This window comes from Girardinichthys multiradiatus, chromosome 4 (genome assembly GCF_021462225.1).
Source record: "Girardinichthys multiradiatus isolate DD_20200921_A chromosome 4, DD_fGirMul_XY1, whole genome shotgun sequence".
Classification (NCBI taxonomy): Eukaryota; Metazoa; Chordata; class Actinopteri; order Cyprinodontiformes; family Goodeidae; genus Girardinichthys; species Girardinichthys multiradiatus.
In genome coordinates, this window is record NC_061797.1 from 49431663 (window position 1) to 49450905 (window position 19243).

Consider the following 19243-nt stretch of genomic DNA (forward strand, 5'->3'; position numbering starts at 1 on the left):
ATCAAACACAGAAACTGTGCAGGTTTCAGTCCAACTGGATATTTATGAGCAATGCTGGAAAAAAACAGTTTGTGACAAGACTCCATCCTGCAGATCTGATCTGTCAGCTACTAAATGACGATGGTGGAACATGGATGATGAAGACTGAAGACAGTGAAGTTCTCGTACAGTTGGAGCTGTTAGAAAAGCCTCGTGGAACTGCTGAAGGGGGCCATGGGAGTTTGGTTGTCCACATGAGTTATGTTGATCTGGAGAAAGTTCGTGACCGGTTCCCTTAAGGTACTTTGTGGGAGATGTTGAACCTAAATGGTTTTTTTATTTGGACCTTCTATGACCAAAGCAAGAACCGTGTCCACCTTCTCTTCACAAAGTGAAACTTTTTCTAAGCACAGGTTTGACTGAAAATCTGCACCTTGTTACTGGTCCTGTATGTGGTGTTCATAGACAGGATCTCAAATGGTAATTGAGGAGAGAAGGGTGTCTGGTTTAGGAATCACAGAATGTTATCTTTGCTTTAATGTGTATGGTGTGGTTCTGTTGGGGCCTTCAAGCCATGACCTTTAGTGTGCACTGGAGCAGTTTGCAATCAAGTGTAAAGCAACTGGAATGAGAGTGAGCTCCTCTATGTCTGAGACCATGGCTCTCACCCAGAGAAGGTTGATTGCTCCCTCTGGGTGGGGGAAACAATCTTCCACAAACTGAGGAGTTATTTTGGCCTACATGCCAGAGAACTCTCAGGAGAAAACACAGGTTTAACAGTTTTATTAAGGACTAAAAGTGTTGACTCGCGGATCTCGGGAAGAGTGTACGCAGCAGCTTATAGTATTTCGCAGAAGGCAGAGTTAGAGAGGGGAGCTGGGTCCAGGGGTAAGGCCTGTGTACCATTCCAATAATAACTTAGTTGGAGGCGAGTGTAGATGGGTCAGTTTGGTAGTTCCGATGGTTGGAAGAGCTCAGCTGAACATGATAGTGGTTGTCCATGGGTTAATGACAGGATGTTGTCTGAAATGGGAATCCAGAAGGGATTCTTAAAGGGCCAGCGTAATAGTGTTATATATGGAGCCTTTTCTACAGCGGCCCCCCGCATTCACCTGTAAATACGAACAATCAAAAAAAAAAGGCTGAAAGAAGGTAGTGATTAATTGTCCTTAGGCAAAGCAGGTAGGCTGACAAGCCTCACCACTAGTCAAACATGTTTCCCTTTACAGTCACTTCAGCTGATCTGATCTGGTTGTCTGGTCCAGTGAAAACTTGAAAGTCTTTGCCAACAGGCCAGAGGGCCCTTGGAAGCTGGTTGTCCACATGACTACATCTCCTACTTGTAGATTGGCTGATTCAGTCCGCCACTTCTGGCGGGCTTGGAGTCCTGGTAGGTAATCTTGCAGAAAATGTCGCCAAATATGGTTGGCTAGAATTTGGCTGTCTTCATCTTCTCCGTCCAAGAATTTCTGGTCCTTTGTAGACAACTTGCGGCAGCAAGGCATCCCGTCGCCCCATGAGAAGACAGTTTGGGGTAACGCGGTCAGGATCCGCTACTTCAGATAAAGTGTAGCCCAGGGGTTTTGAATTGAGTATCCCCTCAATTTCAGTCAGAAATGTGAGCAACACCTCCTCAGTGACTGTTTGAGCTCCTGTGGTGACTTGCAGAGCAATCTTTAGTGAGCGAATCTCCCGCTCCCAGCATCCTACAAAGTGTTAGGATTCAGAAGGATTGAAGATGAAATCGATCTGCTGGCAAGCTAGCTGCTCCTTAAAGTTAGGATGAAGTGCTTGAGGGGCTTCCTGCAGTTCACGTTCTCTTCCTTGGAAGTTTGTCCCCTAAAGGATCTCTTTTGGTTTCCCACGCCTGGCAATAAAACGTCTCAAAGCTATTAAGAACGCATTTGTGTCCATTCTGGCGGTCAGGTCAAGTTGAACTGCTCTTATAGTTAGGTATTTAAACAATATTCCCCACCGTTTCTCATTTCCGCGTCGAATCTTGAACGTGTACGGCCCAAAGCAATCCACACCTGTGGAATAGAATGCCGGCTTAAAAAGGCGTTGTCAGGATGTGAGGTTTTGGACTTTGTGTTTTGTTTTGTTTACTGTTTACTAGAGGTTTCTTGTTTATGGTTTTGTTTTTGTGTTCTCTGTTTTTCCTACAGTTCTAGTTTTCTTCTGCCTCCCAGTGTGTTCTCTCACCCTTTGTTCCCTTGGCATTGCTCTCTTGTTCTTTGAATGGTTTCATTATCATTATTATTGTTATTAGTCCTTCGGTCCCCTTTAGCCTTGTTCCTCTTGTTTATCCTTGTTATCTATTTCCTCCTTTATAGGTTACCTTTAGTTATTGTTTACTTTTATTCTAGTCCTCGTTTCCTCTGCTTCACCCTCAGTTTTGGTTCAGTCAGTGTTTGTTTAGGGTTGTTTACTTTTTAGTCAGGGTTCTCTTTTGATTCCTATTCTGTTAAGTGCTTAGGTTGTTGTGTTCCCTTCAGTTTCTCAGTTTCCTTCAGTTCATGTTTATCCCTGATTCTTATGCTTTATTTTTATCTTGGTTTATAGTTTCATTTAGGTCTGCTTACTGTCTTGTCTTTAGTCCCTTTCCTCATGCTTTGGTTTTATTAGGTTCACCTGCTCCTTCTGCCTCCCAGCCTCCTTGTGTCACCTGTTCCCTGTTCAGAATCAGAATCAGAATCAGAAAAGCTTTATTGCCAAGTACGTTTTTGGACATACAAGGAATTTGTTTTGGCGTAGTCGGTGCAATACAGTACAAATTAAACAGTACAAACATATCTACAATATAATATAAATATAAGTGCACAGTTTTAAGTGAGTGTTCTTCTGATTACCTGCCATATTGTTTCATGTCCACCTTTGTCTGTATTTAAGTTTGCATTCGTCCTTTGTTCCACGCAGTGTCGTTATGTCTCTTCCATGTTCTCGTGAGATGTCTCTTTTGGATTTTTGTCCTTGCACTGGATTCTGTTAAGTTCTGTTTTCAAATACCTGGTCAACTGCATTATCTTGTCACCCTGCACCTCGCCTTCATGTGAGTGGACTCTTTAAATTAAAGTTGGAGTTTTGATCCCACTCTGCTTTTCTCTGTGCTTGTCTGCCTCTGGTCCACCACAAAATACAGTTATGACAGGCGTAGCCTGGCTGAAGGGAGGTCTGCCATTCTGGGTGGATTTGGGTGACCTTTCCACTTCTTGCACTCAACACAGGATCTCTGATGGTGGCGCACCGCTTCACGTCCTCATAACTACCAGTATTTTCTTTGAATTTCAGCAAAAACCCTCTCTGCCACGGTATGCTGGAGCTTATCATCATAGTCCTGTATGATGAGCTGGGTCAGAGCATGTCTGGGGTCGAGAACAATGGGGTGCACTTCATGTACAGCCAGGTCTGAAGCGTAGCGGAGACGCCCTCCTACTCTGATGAGCCCTGTTTCATCATCCAACTCAGGTGCAAGTAGAAGCAGAAAACTCGATCTGGCAACCGGTTTGCTGGCATGTAATTGGACAACTTCCTCTGGGAACGACTCTCTTTGGGCTTGTTGAAGAGCTTCGAGTTCAGCAGCAGCATAGGAATTGGCAGTGAGAGAGAGGCTGGATTTAGCTGCCTCATGATGCTGATGTGCGGTGGCCTCTAGGAAGCTGTCCCAAGTTTGGTACTGACATGGATCTGGAACACTAGAGCAGAACAAAGACAAATAATGTGTCGTTTCAGCTCACCTTCAGGATCACTCTTGAGTGGAGGTGGTGAATCAGGCCAGTCACTGGGACTGAGTTTAAGGAATGCAGGTCCATCTGGCCATCTATTGCATTAGCTGATGTCTTGGAGAGAAAGTCCATGAGTCTTGTCGTCGGCAGTGTTGTCTCATGAGGGCACATACCTCCATGTAACAGCTTCAGTCAACTCTTGTATTTCTGCCACCCGAGTGCCCACAAGGACTTTGTATCTGCAGGAGTCCGAGCTCAGCCAGGTTAAAAATGTGGCTGAGGCAGACCACATGATGCAGCCGCGAATGAGGAGGGTTGACTCAGTACGAATGATCCTGTAGAGCTGGGCACCTATTAGAGCAGTGCACAACTCTAACCAAGGGACAGATCGTTGCTTCTTGGGAGCGACACGAGACCGAACTGCAATGAAGGCGACTTGAACTTCTCCTTCCAAATTCTCCGTCCTCAGATAGGCCACTGACCCATATGCCTGTTCAGAGGTGTCACAGAACACATGGATGTCTCTCATACAGTTGGAATGGTCCAGGCTAGGACTGGTGTAGCACCTAGGCAGTGTTATCTCATGTAACTGTACCAGCTCCACTTCCCATGCATGACACTTATGCAGTACCTCTTCTGGGAGCTGTGGGTCATCCCAATCCCTCTTTTTCTCCCACAGGTGGCGCACAATGACTTTGGCTTGGGTGGTATAAGGCACTATGCAGCCATGAGGATTAGACTGGCTGGCTAAAACTCTATAGATGTCCCTCATAGTAACCACTGAGCAATCAATGTGTCTGTGTTTGTAAGTGAGGGTGCCACACTAACAATTCCAGTGTAGCCGAGGGCTGGCTCCTAGATATCAGACTGACCTTGACTGAGCCACAACTCACAGGTGGATGATCTGAGATCTGGAGAGAGATGTTGAACGACGCTTGGATAATTACTTGCCCACTGCCTCAGCTTGAATCCTCCATCAGCCAGAAGGTGGTGTAATTTGTCAACAAGTGTCTTGGCAACTACTGGACATGTGAGACTCTGTAAACAGTTGTTCAAGTAGAAGGACTTGTTGATGACAACAGGGCAGAGAGTGGGACCTAGTAATAGGAGCTGATTGAGGTTGTAGCCTTGTTACTAAAACGAACAGTTATATACCACCCAGTTTTTTCCATTATTTTGGAGCATCTGATGGAGTATATACCAAGCTTCTGCACTGGTCTCCAGTTGCTGGCCTGCCAATTTCACATATTTCACATACATAACCAACTTCTACAAGCTTCTCCATCTCTTTCTTTAGAGAGACTTATTAGTGCTGGACTTAGTGTCTTGAGTCGGTCCTTGTATCGTCCATCCAAGGAGCGTTTTCACAGCTGCCGGGCTTCCCGATGGTCCTAGTCTGATTGGCTCAATGGGTGTTATGAGGCGGGTATAGTCAGCACCAATCAGCACCATGGGGCAAACTCTATTTAGAGGAGGGAGGGGCAAACTTGACAGATGTTTATACTTCTGTTTGAGTGATGCAAATGGATTGGAATGCTCTACTAAACTTAGTTGCTGAGCTGTAAAGGCATTTTGGATACTATACATGTTGTACATGTTGTTGAGCCACTGAAGAAATAGGGAAAGACACAGCCGGCCCATGGAGCTGCTCTACTTCCTGTTTGACTGTACAGAGAGCCAACACCTCTTTAGTGCCTGTGAGGCCCAACTGTTTGGCAGCAGAATGAAGCAGTATTGTCTGCTAGGATCCATTGTCTAAGATAACATACAGGGGTTGGACAATGAAACTGAAACGCCTGTTATTTTAGTGTGGGAGGTTTCATGGCTAAATTGGACCAGCCTGGTAGCCAGTCTTCATTGATTGCACATTGCACCAGTAAGAGCAGAGTGTGAAGGTTCAATTAGTATCATGAATTGCTTAAATAGTCGAAGTAGAACAAAACCAGAGTATGAAACAGACTCAGCACACAGGATAAGACGGTAAATGAGGTTTATTTCTACTGTAGACTTTGTTTAAGGAATCTTGAGTTGGAGTTGTCCAGAAGCCAGAGGAGGAGGAGGTAAACACAGGAATCCAAGGAGAGAGAGAGAGTACTGGTGATGACAATATTTACAGTGCAGTCTTTAGGAGGGAGTATTACCAGATGTTGGCAGGCAGGTAGGCCGATAGGCAGGTCGACAGGCAGACAGGCTAGCAGACGGATAGGCAGGCAGACAGGAGTCCACATAACTGAGGTTATGTTCCAGCAAAGGTCTGTATCAGCAGCTACCTTAAGAAGCCCATGAGCTCATTAGGAGAATGCGTTGCAGCTGCAGACAATGAGCTGCCAGAACCAACCAGAAGGGGAGGAGCAGAGATCCTACAATTAGCAGGGTAAGAGCACAGTATTGCTCAAAATATTGAAATGCACAGAACATTATGGGTGACATACCAGAGTTCAAAAGAGGACAAATTGTTGGTGCACGTCTTGCTGGCGCATCTGTGACCAAGACAGCAAGTCTTTGTGATGTATCAAGAGCCACGGTATCCAGGGTAATGTCAGCATACCACCAAGAAGGATGAACTACCTCCAACAGGATTATCTGTGGACGCAAGAGGAAGCTGTCTGAAAGGGGTGTTCTGGTGCTAACCCGGATTGTATCTCGGGTCCGGAGAGATTAAAGAGTCTGCTGGATGGTAGCGGAGCGCCTGGGAGGAGATCAATAGGGCAGTCATAGGGGCGATGCAGAGGTAAAGAAAGAGCCCCTTGTTTGCTAAACACAGGTACGGGATTGTGGTATTCAGGTGGAACTTTGGACAGATCAACAGGCTCAGAAGGTTTGAGTTGTTTGATAGAGTGAGAGACAGCAGTCTTTAAGCAGTTCTGGAGACAGAGATTACTCCATCTCTCTACTCTGCCCTCCACCCAATTAATAGCGGGATTATGTTTCTGCAACCAGGGAAAGCCCAAAACTAATTGTGGAGAGATGGAAGAGACAACAAAGAACTCACCCCATTCATGATGGTTACCAGAGGTGATGATGTGAAGCTGAGGCACTTTAAATCTCACTTGAGACATGGTTTGACCAGTGATGCCAGTGACAGAAAGGGAATGGTTGAGAGACTGAGAGGGTATTTGAAGTTTATCAACCAGATCCGAGGAAATAAGATTCTGTTCAGCACCAGAATCAATAAAAGCGTCAACAGGAAACTTCTCTTGGCCAACAATAATAGTGACCGGAAAACACAGACGAGAGACAGGGGAAGAATGGGATATGCTCACCAAAGTCCCCTGACCTATTGACGAGCACTCTCTTTTCCCTTCTTGGGGCATTTTGTGATAAAATGTCCTCCTCGTCCACAATATAGGCAAAGACCACCCTCAAAGCGACGTTGTCGTTCCTCTGGGGAGAGTCGAGTGTGACCAATCTGCATTGGCTCCGGTTCCGCAGATCCCTCTGAAGAGGAAGTGGGTGCGTCGAGGAAAGTGGTTCGAGGCGCCAGAGAGTGTTGCCACTGTGAATTGTAGTTCCTTTCTGTTTGTCTCTCTCATAGACGGTTGTCAATGTGGATCGATAGGTTGATTAATTCATCCAGTCTTTCGGGTTCATCTCTCAAAACCAACTGGTCCTTTTCTTGATCTGCAAGGGAATTAACAAAAATACCCTTGAGTGCCGCTTCATCCCAACCCACCTCCTGCGCCTCCACCCGGAAGTCGATGGCGAACTCCGCCAACGCTCTCCTTCCCTGTTTGAGGGTGAGTATCTTCTTAGCCGCTGCCTCCTGCTGGAGTGGTTGATCGAAGACTCTCTTGAAGTGACTGAAAAAAATGGCATAACTAAGAGACTCAACAGGGTTGGATGCCAAATAGGGGTGGGCCCAGCGCAGAGCAGATCCCTTTAGCGAGGTAACAATATAAGTAATCTTGGAGGCAGCAGTAGGGAAAAGGGAGGGGGAACGACTAAATGCTAATTCACACTGGAGAGAAAAACCACCAAAGTTATTAGGATTAACATCAAACAGTTCAGACGGACGGAAGTCAGGCTCTCGTATCCCAGAAGATAGAATTGTGGGTGGCTGAGGATTCTCTAAACGAAGTGGAGGATTGGAAGAGGCAGGTGAGAGTTTGGTTAGGATTTCGCTTAAAGCATGAACCATACCACCAAGTTCCGTGAGATGAGAATCCATAGTCCTTTGTTGTTGCAGTAGCTGTTGAAGCATGGTTTCAGTAGATTGTAGGCGTTCCTTTAAGGAAGTTTGTTCATCATCTGAATTGTTCTTTGACATGTTAGATGGCTGGAACATACTATCATGAATTGCTTAAATAGTCGAAGTAGAACAAAACCAGAGGATGAAACAGACTCAGCACACAGGATAAGACGGTAAATGAGGTTTATTTCTACTGTAGACTTTGTTTAAGGAATCTTGAGTTGGAGTTGTCCAGAAGCCAGAGGAGGAGGAGGTAAACACAGGAATCCAAGGAGAGAGAGAGAGAGTACTGGTGATGACAATATTTACAGTGCAGTCTTTAGGAGGGAGTAATACCAGATGTTGGCAGGCAGGTAGGCCGATAGGCAGGTCGACAGGCAGACAGGCAGGCAGACAGGCAGGCAGACGGATAGGCAGGCAGACAGGAGTCCACATAACTGAGGTTATGTTCCAGCAAAGGTCTGTATCAGCAGCTACCTTAAGAAGCCCATGAGCTCATTAGGAGAATGCGTTGCAGCTGCAGACAATGAGCTGCCAGAACCAACCAGAAGGGGAGGAGCAGAGATCCTACAATTAGCAGGGTAAGAGCACAGTATTGCTCAAAATATTGAAATGCACAGAACATTATGGGTGACATACCAGAGTTCAAAAGAGGTCAAATTGTTGGTGCACGTCTTGCTGGCGCATCTGTGACCAAGACAGCAAGTCTTTGTGATGTATCAAGAGCCACGGTATCCAGGGTAATGTCAGCATACCACCAAGAAGGACGAACCACATCCAACAGGATTAACTGTGGATGCAAGAGGAAGCTGTCTGAAAGGGGTGTTCTGGTGCTAACCCGGATTGTATCCAAAGACATATAACCACGGCTGCCCAAATCACGGCAGAATTAAATGTGCACCTAAATTCTCCTGTTTCCACCAGAACTGTCCGTCGGGAGCTCCACAGGGTCAATATACACGGCCAGGCTGCTATAGCCAAACCTTTGGTCACTCATGCCAATGCCAAACGTCGGTTTCAATGGTGCAAGGAGCGCAAATCTTGGGCTGCGGACAATGTGAAACATGTATTGTTCTCTGATGAGTCCACCTTTACTGTTTTCCCCACATCCGGGAGAGTTACGGTGTGGTGAAGCCCCAAAGAAGTGTACCACCCAGACTGTTGCATGCCCAGAGTGAAGCATGGGGGTGGATCAGTGATGGTTTGGGCTGCCATATCATGGCATTCCCTTGGCCCAATACTTGTGCTAGATGGGCGCGTCACTGCCAAGGACTACCGAACCATTCTTGAGAACCATGTGCATCCAATGGTTCAGAATCAGAATCAGAATCAGAAAAGCTTTATTGCCAAGTACGTTTTTGGACATACAAGGAATTTGTTTTGGCGTAGTTGGTGCAATACAGTACAAATTAAACAGTATAAACATATCTACAATATAATATAAATATATGTGCACAGTTTTAAGTGAGTGAGAGTAAATATAGAGCAGTATAAGATGCAAGAGCAATACAACAGTGCAGGTGATCATTGTGCAAGTAAAGCAGGAGTCCAAGCTGAACGTTAATGTAACGCATAGAGTTACAGGTTACAGGTGTCCTGTCAGCAAAAAAGGGGGGGGTGTGGGGGAAAGGGAGAGTGTCAAGGTGGTTTCCGGGCTTTGTTAACCAGGCTGGTGGCAGATGGGAAAAAACTGTTCTTGTGGCGTGAGGTTTTGGTCCGGATGGACCGCAGCCTCCTGCCAGAGGGGAGAGTCTCAAAGAGTCTGTGACCGGGGTGGGAGGGATCAGCCAGAATCTTCCCTGCCAGCTTCAGGGTCCTGGAGGTGTACAGTTCCTGGAGCGACAGTAGACTGCAGCCAATCACCTTCTCAGCAGACCGAATGACACGCTGCAGCCTGCCCTTACCCTTGGCTGTAGCAGCGGCGTACCAGATGGTGATGGAGGAGGTGAGGATGGACTCAATGATGGCTGTGTAGAAGTGCACCATCATAGTCTTTGGCAGGTTGAATTTCTTCAGCTGCCGCAGGAAAAACATCCTCTGCTGGGCTTTCTTGATGAGGGAGCTGATGTTTGGCTCCCACTTGAGATCCTGGGAGATGATGGTTCCCAGGAAGCGGAAAGATTCCACAGTGTCAATTGTGGAGTCACAGAGGGTGATGGGGGCAGGTGGGGCTGGGTTCTGCCTGAAGTCCACAACCATCTCCACTGTCTTTAGAGCGTTGAGCTCAAGGTTGTTCTGGCTGCACCAGTCCAACAGATGGTCCACCTCCCATCTGTACGCGGACTCGTCACCATCAGAGATGAGTCCGATCAGGGTGGTGTCATCCGCAAACTTCAGAAGCTGGTGACTGGAGGTGCAGCTGTTGGTGTACAGGGAGAAGAGCAGAGGAGAGAGAACACAGCCTTGGGGGGAACCGGTGCTGATGGTCAGGGAGTCAGAGACGTGCTTCCCCAGCCTCACGCGCTGCTTCCTGTCAGACAGGAAGTCAGTGATCCACCTGCAGGTGGAGTCGGGCACACTCAGCTGGGAGAACTTCTCCTGGAAACAGAACTGGGACGATGGTGTTGAAGGCAGAGCTGAAATCCACAAACAGGATCCTGGCATAGGTTCCTGTGGAGTCCAGGTGCCGGAGGATGAAGTGAAGGGCCAGGTTGACTGCATCATCTACAGACCTGTTGGCTCTGTAGGCAAACTGCAGGGGGTCCAGGAGGGGGTCGGTGATGTCTTTTAGGTGTGAGAGCACAGGGCGCTCAAAGGACTTCATCACCACAGAGGTCAGGGCGACGGGTCTGAAGTCATTAAGCCCTGTGGTCCTTGGCTTCTTGGGAACAGGGACGATGGTGGAGGACTTGAAGCAGGCTGGCACATGACATGTCTCCAGTGAGGTGTTAAAAATGTCTGTGAAGACTGGAGACAGCTGATCAGCGCAGTGCTTCAGGCTGGCTGGTGAGACAGAATCCGGACCAGCAGCTTTCCGGGGGTTCTGTCTCCTGAAGAGTTTGTTGACGTCCCTCTCCTGGATGGAAAGAGCCGTCCTCGGCGTGGGTAGGGGGCTGGTGGGGGGGAACTTCAGGGTGGGGGTTGGAGGTGCCAAGGCCCCTCTTGAGGTTGGGGAGGTGGGGGTGGTGGATTGTGGCTGCAGCTGTTGGGGGGCGTCATGGGTGATGGTTGCAGGACTGTCCCTTTGTCTTTCAAAGCGGCAGTAGAACTCGTTCCGGTCGTTGATGGAGTGGGTGGCTTTTGGCTTGTAGTTGGTGATTTGCTTGAGCCCTTTCCAGACAGACGCAGAGTCGTTGGCTGAGAACTGGTTTTGGAGCTTCTCAGAGTACAGTCGTTTGGCCTCTTTCACTGCCTTGCCAAACTTGTACTTAGCCTCTCTGTATATGTCTTTGTCCCCACTCCTGAAGGCCTCTTCCTTATCCAGTCTTAACCTTCTGAGTTTGGCTGTGAACCAGGGTTTGTCGTTGTTGTAACTCACCCTGGTGCATGATGGTACACAGCTGTCCTCACAGAAGCTGATGTAGGAAGTCACAGCCTCTGTGTACTCGTCCAGACTGTTGGTAGTAGTCCTGAACACATCCCAGTCTGTACAGCCTAAACACACCTGGAGATTCTCCACAGCCTCACTGCTCCACTTCCTTGTCGTCCTCACAACAGGTTTGCAGAGCTTTAGTTTCTGCCTGTATGCAGGAATCAGGTGGACCATGATGTGGTCGGATTGGCCCGGTGCAGCACGTGGGACGGCGTGATAAGCGTCTCTGATGGTGGTGTAACAGTGATCCAGAATGTTGTCTTCTCTGGTCGGACATTTTATAAACTGTCTATATTACTAAGGAGTCCGGGTTGGTCCGCTCCACACTCAGTATCTGGTCGGCGAGCATGCGCTGTGCGACCTGCACGTTAGCTTGCGGCGGGATGTAAACACCGACCAGGATGAACGAAGCGAACTCACGGGGAGAATAGAAAGGCTTACAGTTTATGATGAAGGATTCCAGGTCTGGAGAACAGTGCTGCTGAATCACTGTCACGTCGTTGCACCAACCACTGTTGAGGTAGAAACAGATTCCTCCACCTTTCGCTTTGCCGGAGAGTTCCGTGCCTCTGTCCGCTCAGTAGAACTGGAATCCTGCCAGCTGCAGCGCAGAGTCCGGTATTAATCCACACAGCCACGTCTCCGTGAAGCACAAAACTGCCGATGAATAAAAGTCCCTGTTTTTCCCCAACAGCAGTTGTAGTTCCTCAATTTTGTTGGGAAGTGAGCGCACGTTAGAGAGAAATATTCCAGGTAACGGTGTTCGTAGTCCATGCTGGCGAAGACGTACCAGCACCCCAGCCCGTTTCCCTCTCTTCCGGCGTTTCACCGCGTGAACAAAGGTGAGCGCACCTTTAACCAGAATGTCCAAAAATTCCAGAGCAGTAGGCAGAAAAGTGGGAAATAACTCCTCTGGTGTAGTAGCCCTGATGTTCATGAGTTCTTCTCTGGTGAGAGAGCTCCGGGTACCATCACAGAAGACCGTTTTAAAGCAAAAAACAAAGCAAAACAATGCGCACCAACACGCCGAGGCGACCATCTGCGGCGCCATCTTGGTGTAATTCAAACATTGTATCCTGAAGGCGGTGCCGTGTATCAGGATGACAATGCACCAATACACACAGCAAGACTGGTGAAAGATTGGTTTGATGAACATGAAAGTGAAGTTGAACATCTCCCATGGCCTGCACAGTCACCAGATCTAAATATTATTGAGCCACTTTGGGGTGTTTTGGAGGAGTGAGTCAGGAAACATTTTCCTCCACCAGTAGTGACCTGGTCACAATCCTGCAAGAAGAATGGCTTAAAATCCCTCTGACCACTGTGCAGGACTTGTATATGTCATTCCCAAGACGAATTGATGCTGTATTGGCCGCAAAAGGAGGCCCTACACCATACTAATAAATTCGTTCGTTCGTTCGTTCGTCGTCTTCCGCTTTATCCGGGACCGGGTCGCGGGGGCAGCAGACTCAGCAGAGACGCCCAGACGTCCCTCTCTCCAGACACCTCCTCCAGTTCCTCCAGGGGGAGCCCAAGGCGTTCCCAGGCCAGCCGAGAGACATAGTCTCTCCAGCGTGTCCTGGGCCGTCCCCTGGGCCTCCTCCCGGCGGGACGTGCCTGGAACACCTCCCGAGGAAGGTGTCCAGGAGGCATCCGGTATAGATGCCCGAGCCACCTCAACTGGCTCCTCTCGATGTGGAGGAGCAGCGGCACTACTCCGAGCCCCTCCGGATGGCCGAGCTCCTCACCCTATCTCTAAGGGAGTGCCCGGCCACCCTACGGAGGAAGCTCATTTCAGCCGCTTGTATCCGTGATCTCGTTCTTTCGGTCATGACCCAAAGTTCATGGCCATAGGTGAGGGTAGGAACGTAGACCGACCGGTAAATTGAGAGCTTTGCTTTTCGGCTCAGCTCTCTCTTCACCACAATGGACCGGCACAGCGCCCCCATTACTGTGGCAGCCGCACCGATCCGTCTGTCGATCTCCCGCTCCATTCTTCCCTCACTCGTGAACAAGACCCCGAGATACTTAAACTCCTCCACTTGTCCTCCAACCTGAAGAGGACAAGCCACCCTTTTCCGGTCGAGTACCATGGCCTCGGACTTGGAGGAGCTGATCCTCATCCCAGCCGCTTCACACTCGGCTGCGAACCGCTGCAGTGCATGCTGTAGGTCTTTGCTAGAGGGGTGCAGCAGGACCACGTCATCCGCAAAAAGAAGAGACGAAATCCACTGGTCCCCAAACCAGACCCCCTCCGGCCCTTGGCTGCGTCTAGAAATCCTGTCCATAAAAGTTATGAACAGGACCGGTGACAAAGGGCAGCCCTGCCGGAGTCCAACATGCACTGGGAACAGGTCCGACTTAGTGCCGGCAATGCGGACCAAACTCCTGCTCCGCTCGTACAGGGACCGGATGGCCCCTAATAAAGGGCCCCCGATTCCATACTCCTGGAGCACCCCCCACAGGGCATCACGAGGGACACAGTCGAATGCCTTCTCCAGGTCCACAAAACACATGTGAACCGGTTGGGCAAACTCCCACGAACCCTCGAGCACCCTGTAGAGGGTATAGAGCTGGTCCAGTGTTCCACGGCTGGGACAAAAACCACACTGCTCCTCCTGAAGCCGAGGTTCGACTATCGGTCGGACTCTCCTCTCCAATACCCTGGCGTAGGCCTTACCAGGGAGGCTGAGGAGTGTGATCCCCCTGTAGTTGGAACACACCCTCCGGTCCCCCTTCTTATAAAGGGGGACCACCACCCCAGTCTGCCAGTCCAGAGGCACTGTCCCCGACCGCCACGCAATGTTGAAGAGGCGTGTCAACCATGACAGCCCTACAATATCCAGAGACTTGAGGTACTCAGGGCAGATCTCATCCACCCCCGAAGCCTTGCCACCGCGGAGCTTTTTAACCACCTCGGTGACTTCAGCCTGGGTGATGAAAGAGTCCAACCCCGAGTCCCCAGCCTCTGTTTCCACCACGGAATGCGTGATGGCAGGATTGAGGAGATCCTCGAAGTACTCCTTCCACTGCCCGATAATGTCCTCAGTCGAGGTCAGCAGTCTCCCGCCCCCACTATAAACAGTGTTGGCAAAGCACTGCTTCCCCCTCCTGAGGCGCCGGACGGTTTGCCAGAATCGCTTCGAGGCCAACCAGTAGTCCTTCTTCATGGCCTCACCGAACTCTTCCCAGGCCCGAGTTTTTGCCTCTGCCACAGCCCGGGCCGCAGCACGCTTGGCCTCACGGTACCCGTCAGCCGCCTCAGGAGTCCCACAAGCCAACCACAGCCGATAGGACTCCTTCTTCAGCTTAACAGCATCCCTTACTGCCGGTGTCCACCACCGGGTTCTGGGATTGCCGCCACGACAGGCACCGCAGACCTTACGGCCGCAGCTACGGGCAGCAGCATCGACAATAGATGCGGAGAACATGGTCCACTCGGACTCTATGTCTCCAACATCCCCCGGGATCTGGTCGAAGCTCTCCCGGAGGTGGGAGTTGAATACATCCCTGGCCGAGGGCTCCGCCAGGCGTTCCCAGCAGACCCTCACTATGCGCTTGGGCCTGCCAAGTCTGTCTGGCTTTCTCCTCCTCCAGCGGATCCAACTCACCACCAGGTGATGATCAGTGGACAGCTCAACCCCTCTCTTCACCCGAGTGTCCAAAACATGCGGCCGAAGGTCTGATGATACAACAACAAAGTCGATCATCGACCTCCTGCCTAGGGTGTCCTGGTGCCAAGTGCACTGATGGACACCCTTATGTTTGAACATGGTGTTCATTATGGACAATCCGTGACTAGCACAGAAGTCCAATAACAAAACACCACTCGGATTCAGATCGGGGAGGCCATTCCTCCCAATCACGCCTCTCCAGGTGTCACTGTCGTTCCCCACGTGGGTGTTGAAGTCCCCCAGCAGAATAATGGAGTCCCCGGGAGGGGCACTATCCAGCACCCCCGACAGGGACACCAAGAAGGCCGGGTACTCTGCACTACCACTCGGCCCATAGGCTGAAATGATAGTCAGAGACCTCTCCCCAACCCGAAGGTGCAGGGATACGACCCTCTCATCCACTGGGGTAAACCCCAACACGAGACGGCTGAGCTGGGGGGCAACAAGCAAACCCACACCAGCCCGCCGCCTCTCCCCGTGGGCCACTCCAGAGTAGAAGAGAGTCCAACCCTGGGTCCAACCTCCAACTGGGGGATGGCCTCGCGTCTCTCGTTCGGGCTTGGCCTGGCCGGGTCCCGCGAGGAGCAACCCGGCCACCAGGCGCTCTCCGACGAGTCCCGACCCCAGGCCTGGCTCCAGGGTGGGACCCCGGCTCCGCCGTACTGGGCGACGTCACGTGCCTCGATATTTTGTTCTTCATGAGGGGTTCTTGAACCATTCTTTGTCTGACCCATCACCTAGAGCCTGTTTGCCATGGGAGACCCTACCAGGGGCATTTAGGCCCCAGACAACATAGCCTCTAGGATCATTTGAGCACTCAAACCCCTCCACCACGTTAAGGTGACGGTTCAATAAATTATTGTGGTCTAAAACCAGGTGTTTCAGTTTCATTGTCCAACCCCTGTAGGTCTTCATCCTCAAATGTTAGTCATTTTCCTTGACAGACAAGTCTGGCAAATGTTGGTCTTCATAAGCACAGTTTCTGCTTGATATCGGCACATGTTGTTGCTTCTTTACAACCACTGTATCACAACCTACAAAAACATAATTTAACAACAGCTATATTAAAATTACATGTTCGACAGCATTTTTAAATTCAATTATTTTAATTCTAAGTATAATACACAGTGATTTATCAAATTAGAAAGTACTTTTATGCTCAAGTTCATTGACACATTGCTACTTAGAAATCTATGGTATGGCTCATTTCTGTCTAATTGTTAATTTTGGCACATAATTCAGCTCGCCTCTGGCAGAAGAACCTCGAGGATAAACTGTTGATTTTCAGCTCCGTTTCTAGGAACTGACAGAATACTTTCCAGTCGTTGAATGATTGCTTCTGTCTGGAATAAAATGGTATGCAGATATATGATAAAATTTAACAGTAAACTGAAATTATTTACGTAACAAATCCACATTTCAGACAAAACATTTTATTTTAGCTGAGGGGTGCTTATTTATTTAACAGCTTAGTTGTAGAAATATAACTTGTAACTGTTTTGTAACATCAGCAATTACTGAAATAATAATTTAACTATTTACAGAAGTGCTTCTTAGTGTGTTTCTGCAACCACCCAATGAAGAGGCTGAATACACATTGGATACAGAAAATTCAGACAGCTCATAGGATTTAACCTAATTATCCAACCCAAACAAAAAAATGTAAGAAAAGAAAACTATACAATGTCAAAGGAGAAAGATGTTAATTGACCAGCAGGTTTACATGCAGCCTTCATGTTGAGACCACAGTGCCAATAACTGCAACACTTTAAGCCATCCTTCAACTTTTATATAAAAAATATTTTTCTGAATAATCGTCAAAAACGTTGCCAACATTTTTTAGGCTTAGGAAATAAAGCATATATTGTCATAAAAAAAATAAGAAAAAAACATACCATCATGTCATTGAATGTGGTGATATGTTTACTGTAATATTTGCAAAGCAGTGGATCTAATCCTCTGTTTCCACAGATTCATTTGGTTGAAGAAAACATTCCCTGAATGCATGTTTTTTTCCAAGTCCTGTAATATTTCATACATGTCATTAATTGTGTAGTTTGACTTGAATGACCTGAAAATATTGTGAGTGCCACTAAGGTGAATTAACAATGTATGTTATTACCTTAATTTCTGTATCTGCCAGAATATCCTCGGCTTTAACTGACTCCAGGACCTCGTCACTGAAGAAGAAAATAACAACTTTGACCAAGATCTTTACCTGATTTAATCTGCTAAATGCTGATATAAAGTTGAAGGCTAGGGATTTCATCTTACTCCTCATTTCTGAATCTAAACATTGAGTTAAACTACCATTACTTTTTCATTTTAAGTTGTTATTATTAAGTGTGTCTTCAATTCTGTGCCTTTAATGTTGAAATATATGTTTCTTTAATATTCAATCAAAGTACTGTAAACGGAAAACTTTTTCTAACATAAGTAGTATTTGACACGTAACAATTAATTCTTACATGACAGGGATTACACTGCATCCACAGAAGAAGTCCCTTTCATTCCAGTCTCCTGTCAAACCAGCACACTCAAAATGCAACCAGTTTTTACAGGTTGTGCATTGAACCCACTGGTATGTTTTTATTTGTTCATGGAAAAGGCTGAAATTCAGAAACAGGACAGATTAAATAGCATTTAAAATACAATTGAATATCAGTGTTGTCAGTTTTAAATATTGCAATATTTTGCAGTTGCGCTCGCACACCCTAATGTACAGACACCTTCACACTGGCATGGGGGCCGTTGTCTAGGGTGCATCCTGTGTTCTTAGTACACTATTAACTGCAGCAAGTCTTTGTAGCCTAGACCAAAAATGACAAACAGAAAATGATACTTTCATAAGTTCGTATCTTACTGTTAATTAATCCTTTCATGAAATATGGGGTTATATTGTATTTTGCGAACTGATCTTAAATAAATCATAAATCATCATGAACATAAACAGAAAAGAAGCAATTTCAGAGCCAAAGACAAACTATGCAGAATGAAACAGAGCTATTGAGCAAAAGAGATCACAAAAGTATGCCTGTCAATATTTTTCTATTAAAAATCGAAGTGACTTTGAATTTAGGTTTAAGAATGTTGGTTAAGAAACAACCAGTAACTGCATCATTGTCTGCAGCTAACAACTGAGTAACAGGTTAGAGCTTCGAACAACACATGGAGAATCACGACCTATCGGTCTTGTCTCTCTGGCATCCTCTGGCACCCCGTGGCATCCTCTGGCAGCCCCTGGCATCCTCTGGCAGCCCCTGGCATCCTCTGGCAGCCCCTGGCATCTTCTGGCACCCCGTGGCATCCTCTGGCAGCCCCTGGCATCCTCTGGCACCCCGTGGCATCTTCTGGCACCCCGTGGCATCCTCTGGCATCCCCTGGCATCCTCTGGCAGCCCCTGGCATCTTCTGGCACCCCGTGGCATCCTCTGGCAGCCCCTGGCATCCTCTGGCACCCCGTGGCATCCTCTGGCACCCCGTGGCATCCTCTGGCATCCCCTGGCATCTTCTGGCACCCCGTGGCATCCTCTGGCAGCCCCTGGCATCCTCTGGCACCCCGTGGCATCCTCTGGCACCCCGTGGCATCCTCTGGCATCCCCTGGCATCTTCTGGCACCCCGTGGCATCCTCTGGCAGCCCCTGGCATCTTCTGGCACCCCGTGGCATCCTCTGGCAGCCCCTGGCATCCTCTGGCACCCCGTGGCATCCTCTGGCACCCCGTGGCATCCTCTGGCATCCCCTGGCATCTTCTGGCACCCCGTGGCATCCTCTGGCAGCCCCTGGCATCCTCTGGCACCCCGTGGCATCCTCTGGCACCCCGTGGCATCCTCTGGCATCCCCTGGCATCTTCTGGCACCCCGTGGCATCCTCTGGCAGCCCCTGGCATCCTCTGGCACCCCGTGGCATCCTCTGGCATCCCCTGGCATCCTCTGGCACCCCGTGGCATCCTCTGGCATCCCCTGGCATCTTCTGGCACCCCGTGGCATCCTCTGGCAGCCCCTGGCATCTTCTGGCACCCCGTGGCATCCTCTGGCAGCCCCTGGCATCCTCTGGCACCCCGTGGCATCCTCTGGCACCCCGTGGCATCCTCTGGCATCCCCTGGCATCTTCTGGCACCCCGTGGCATCCTCTGGCAGCCCCTGGCAT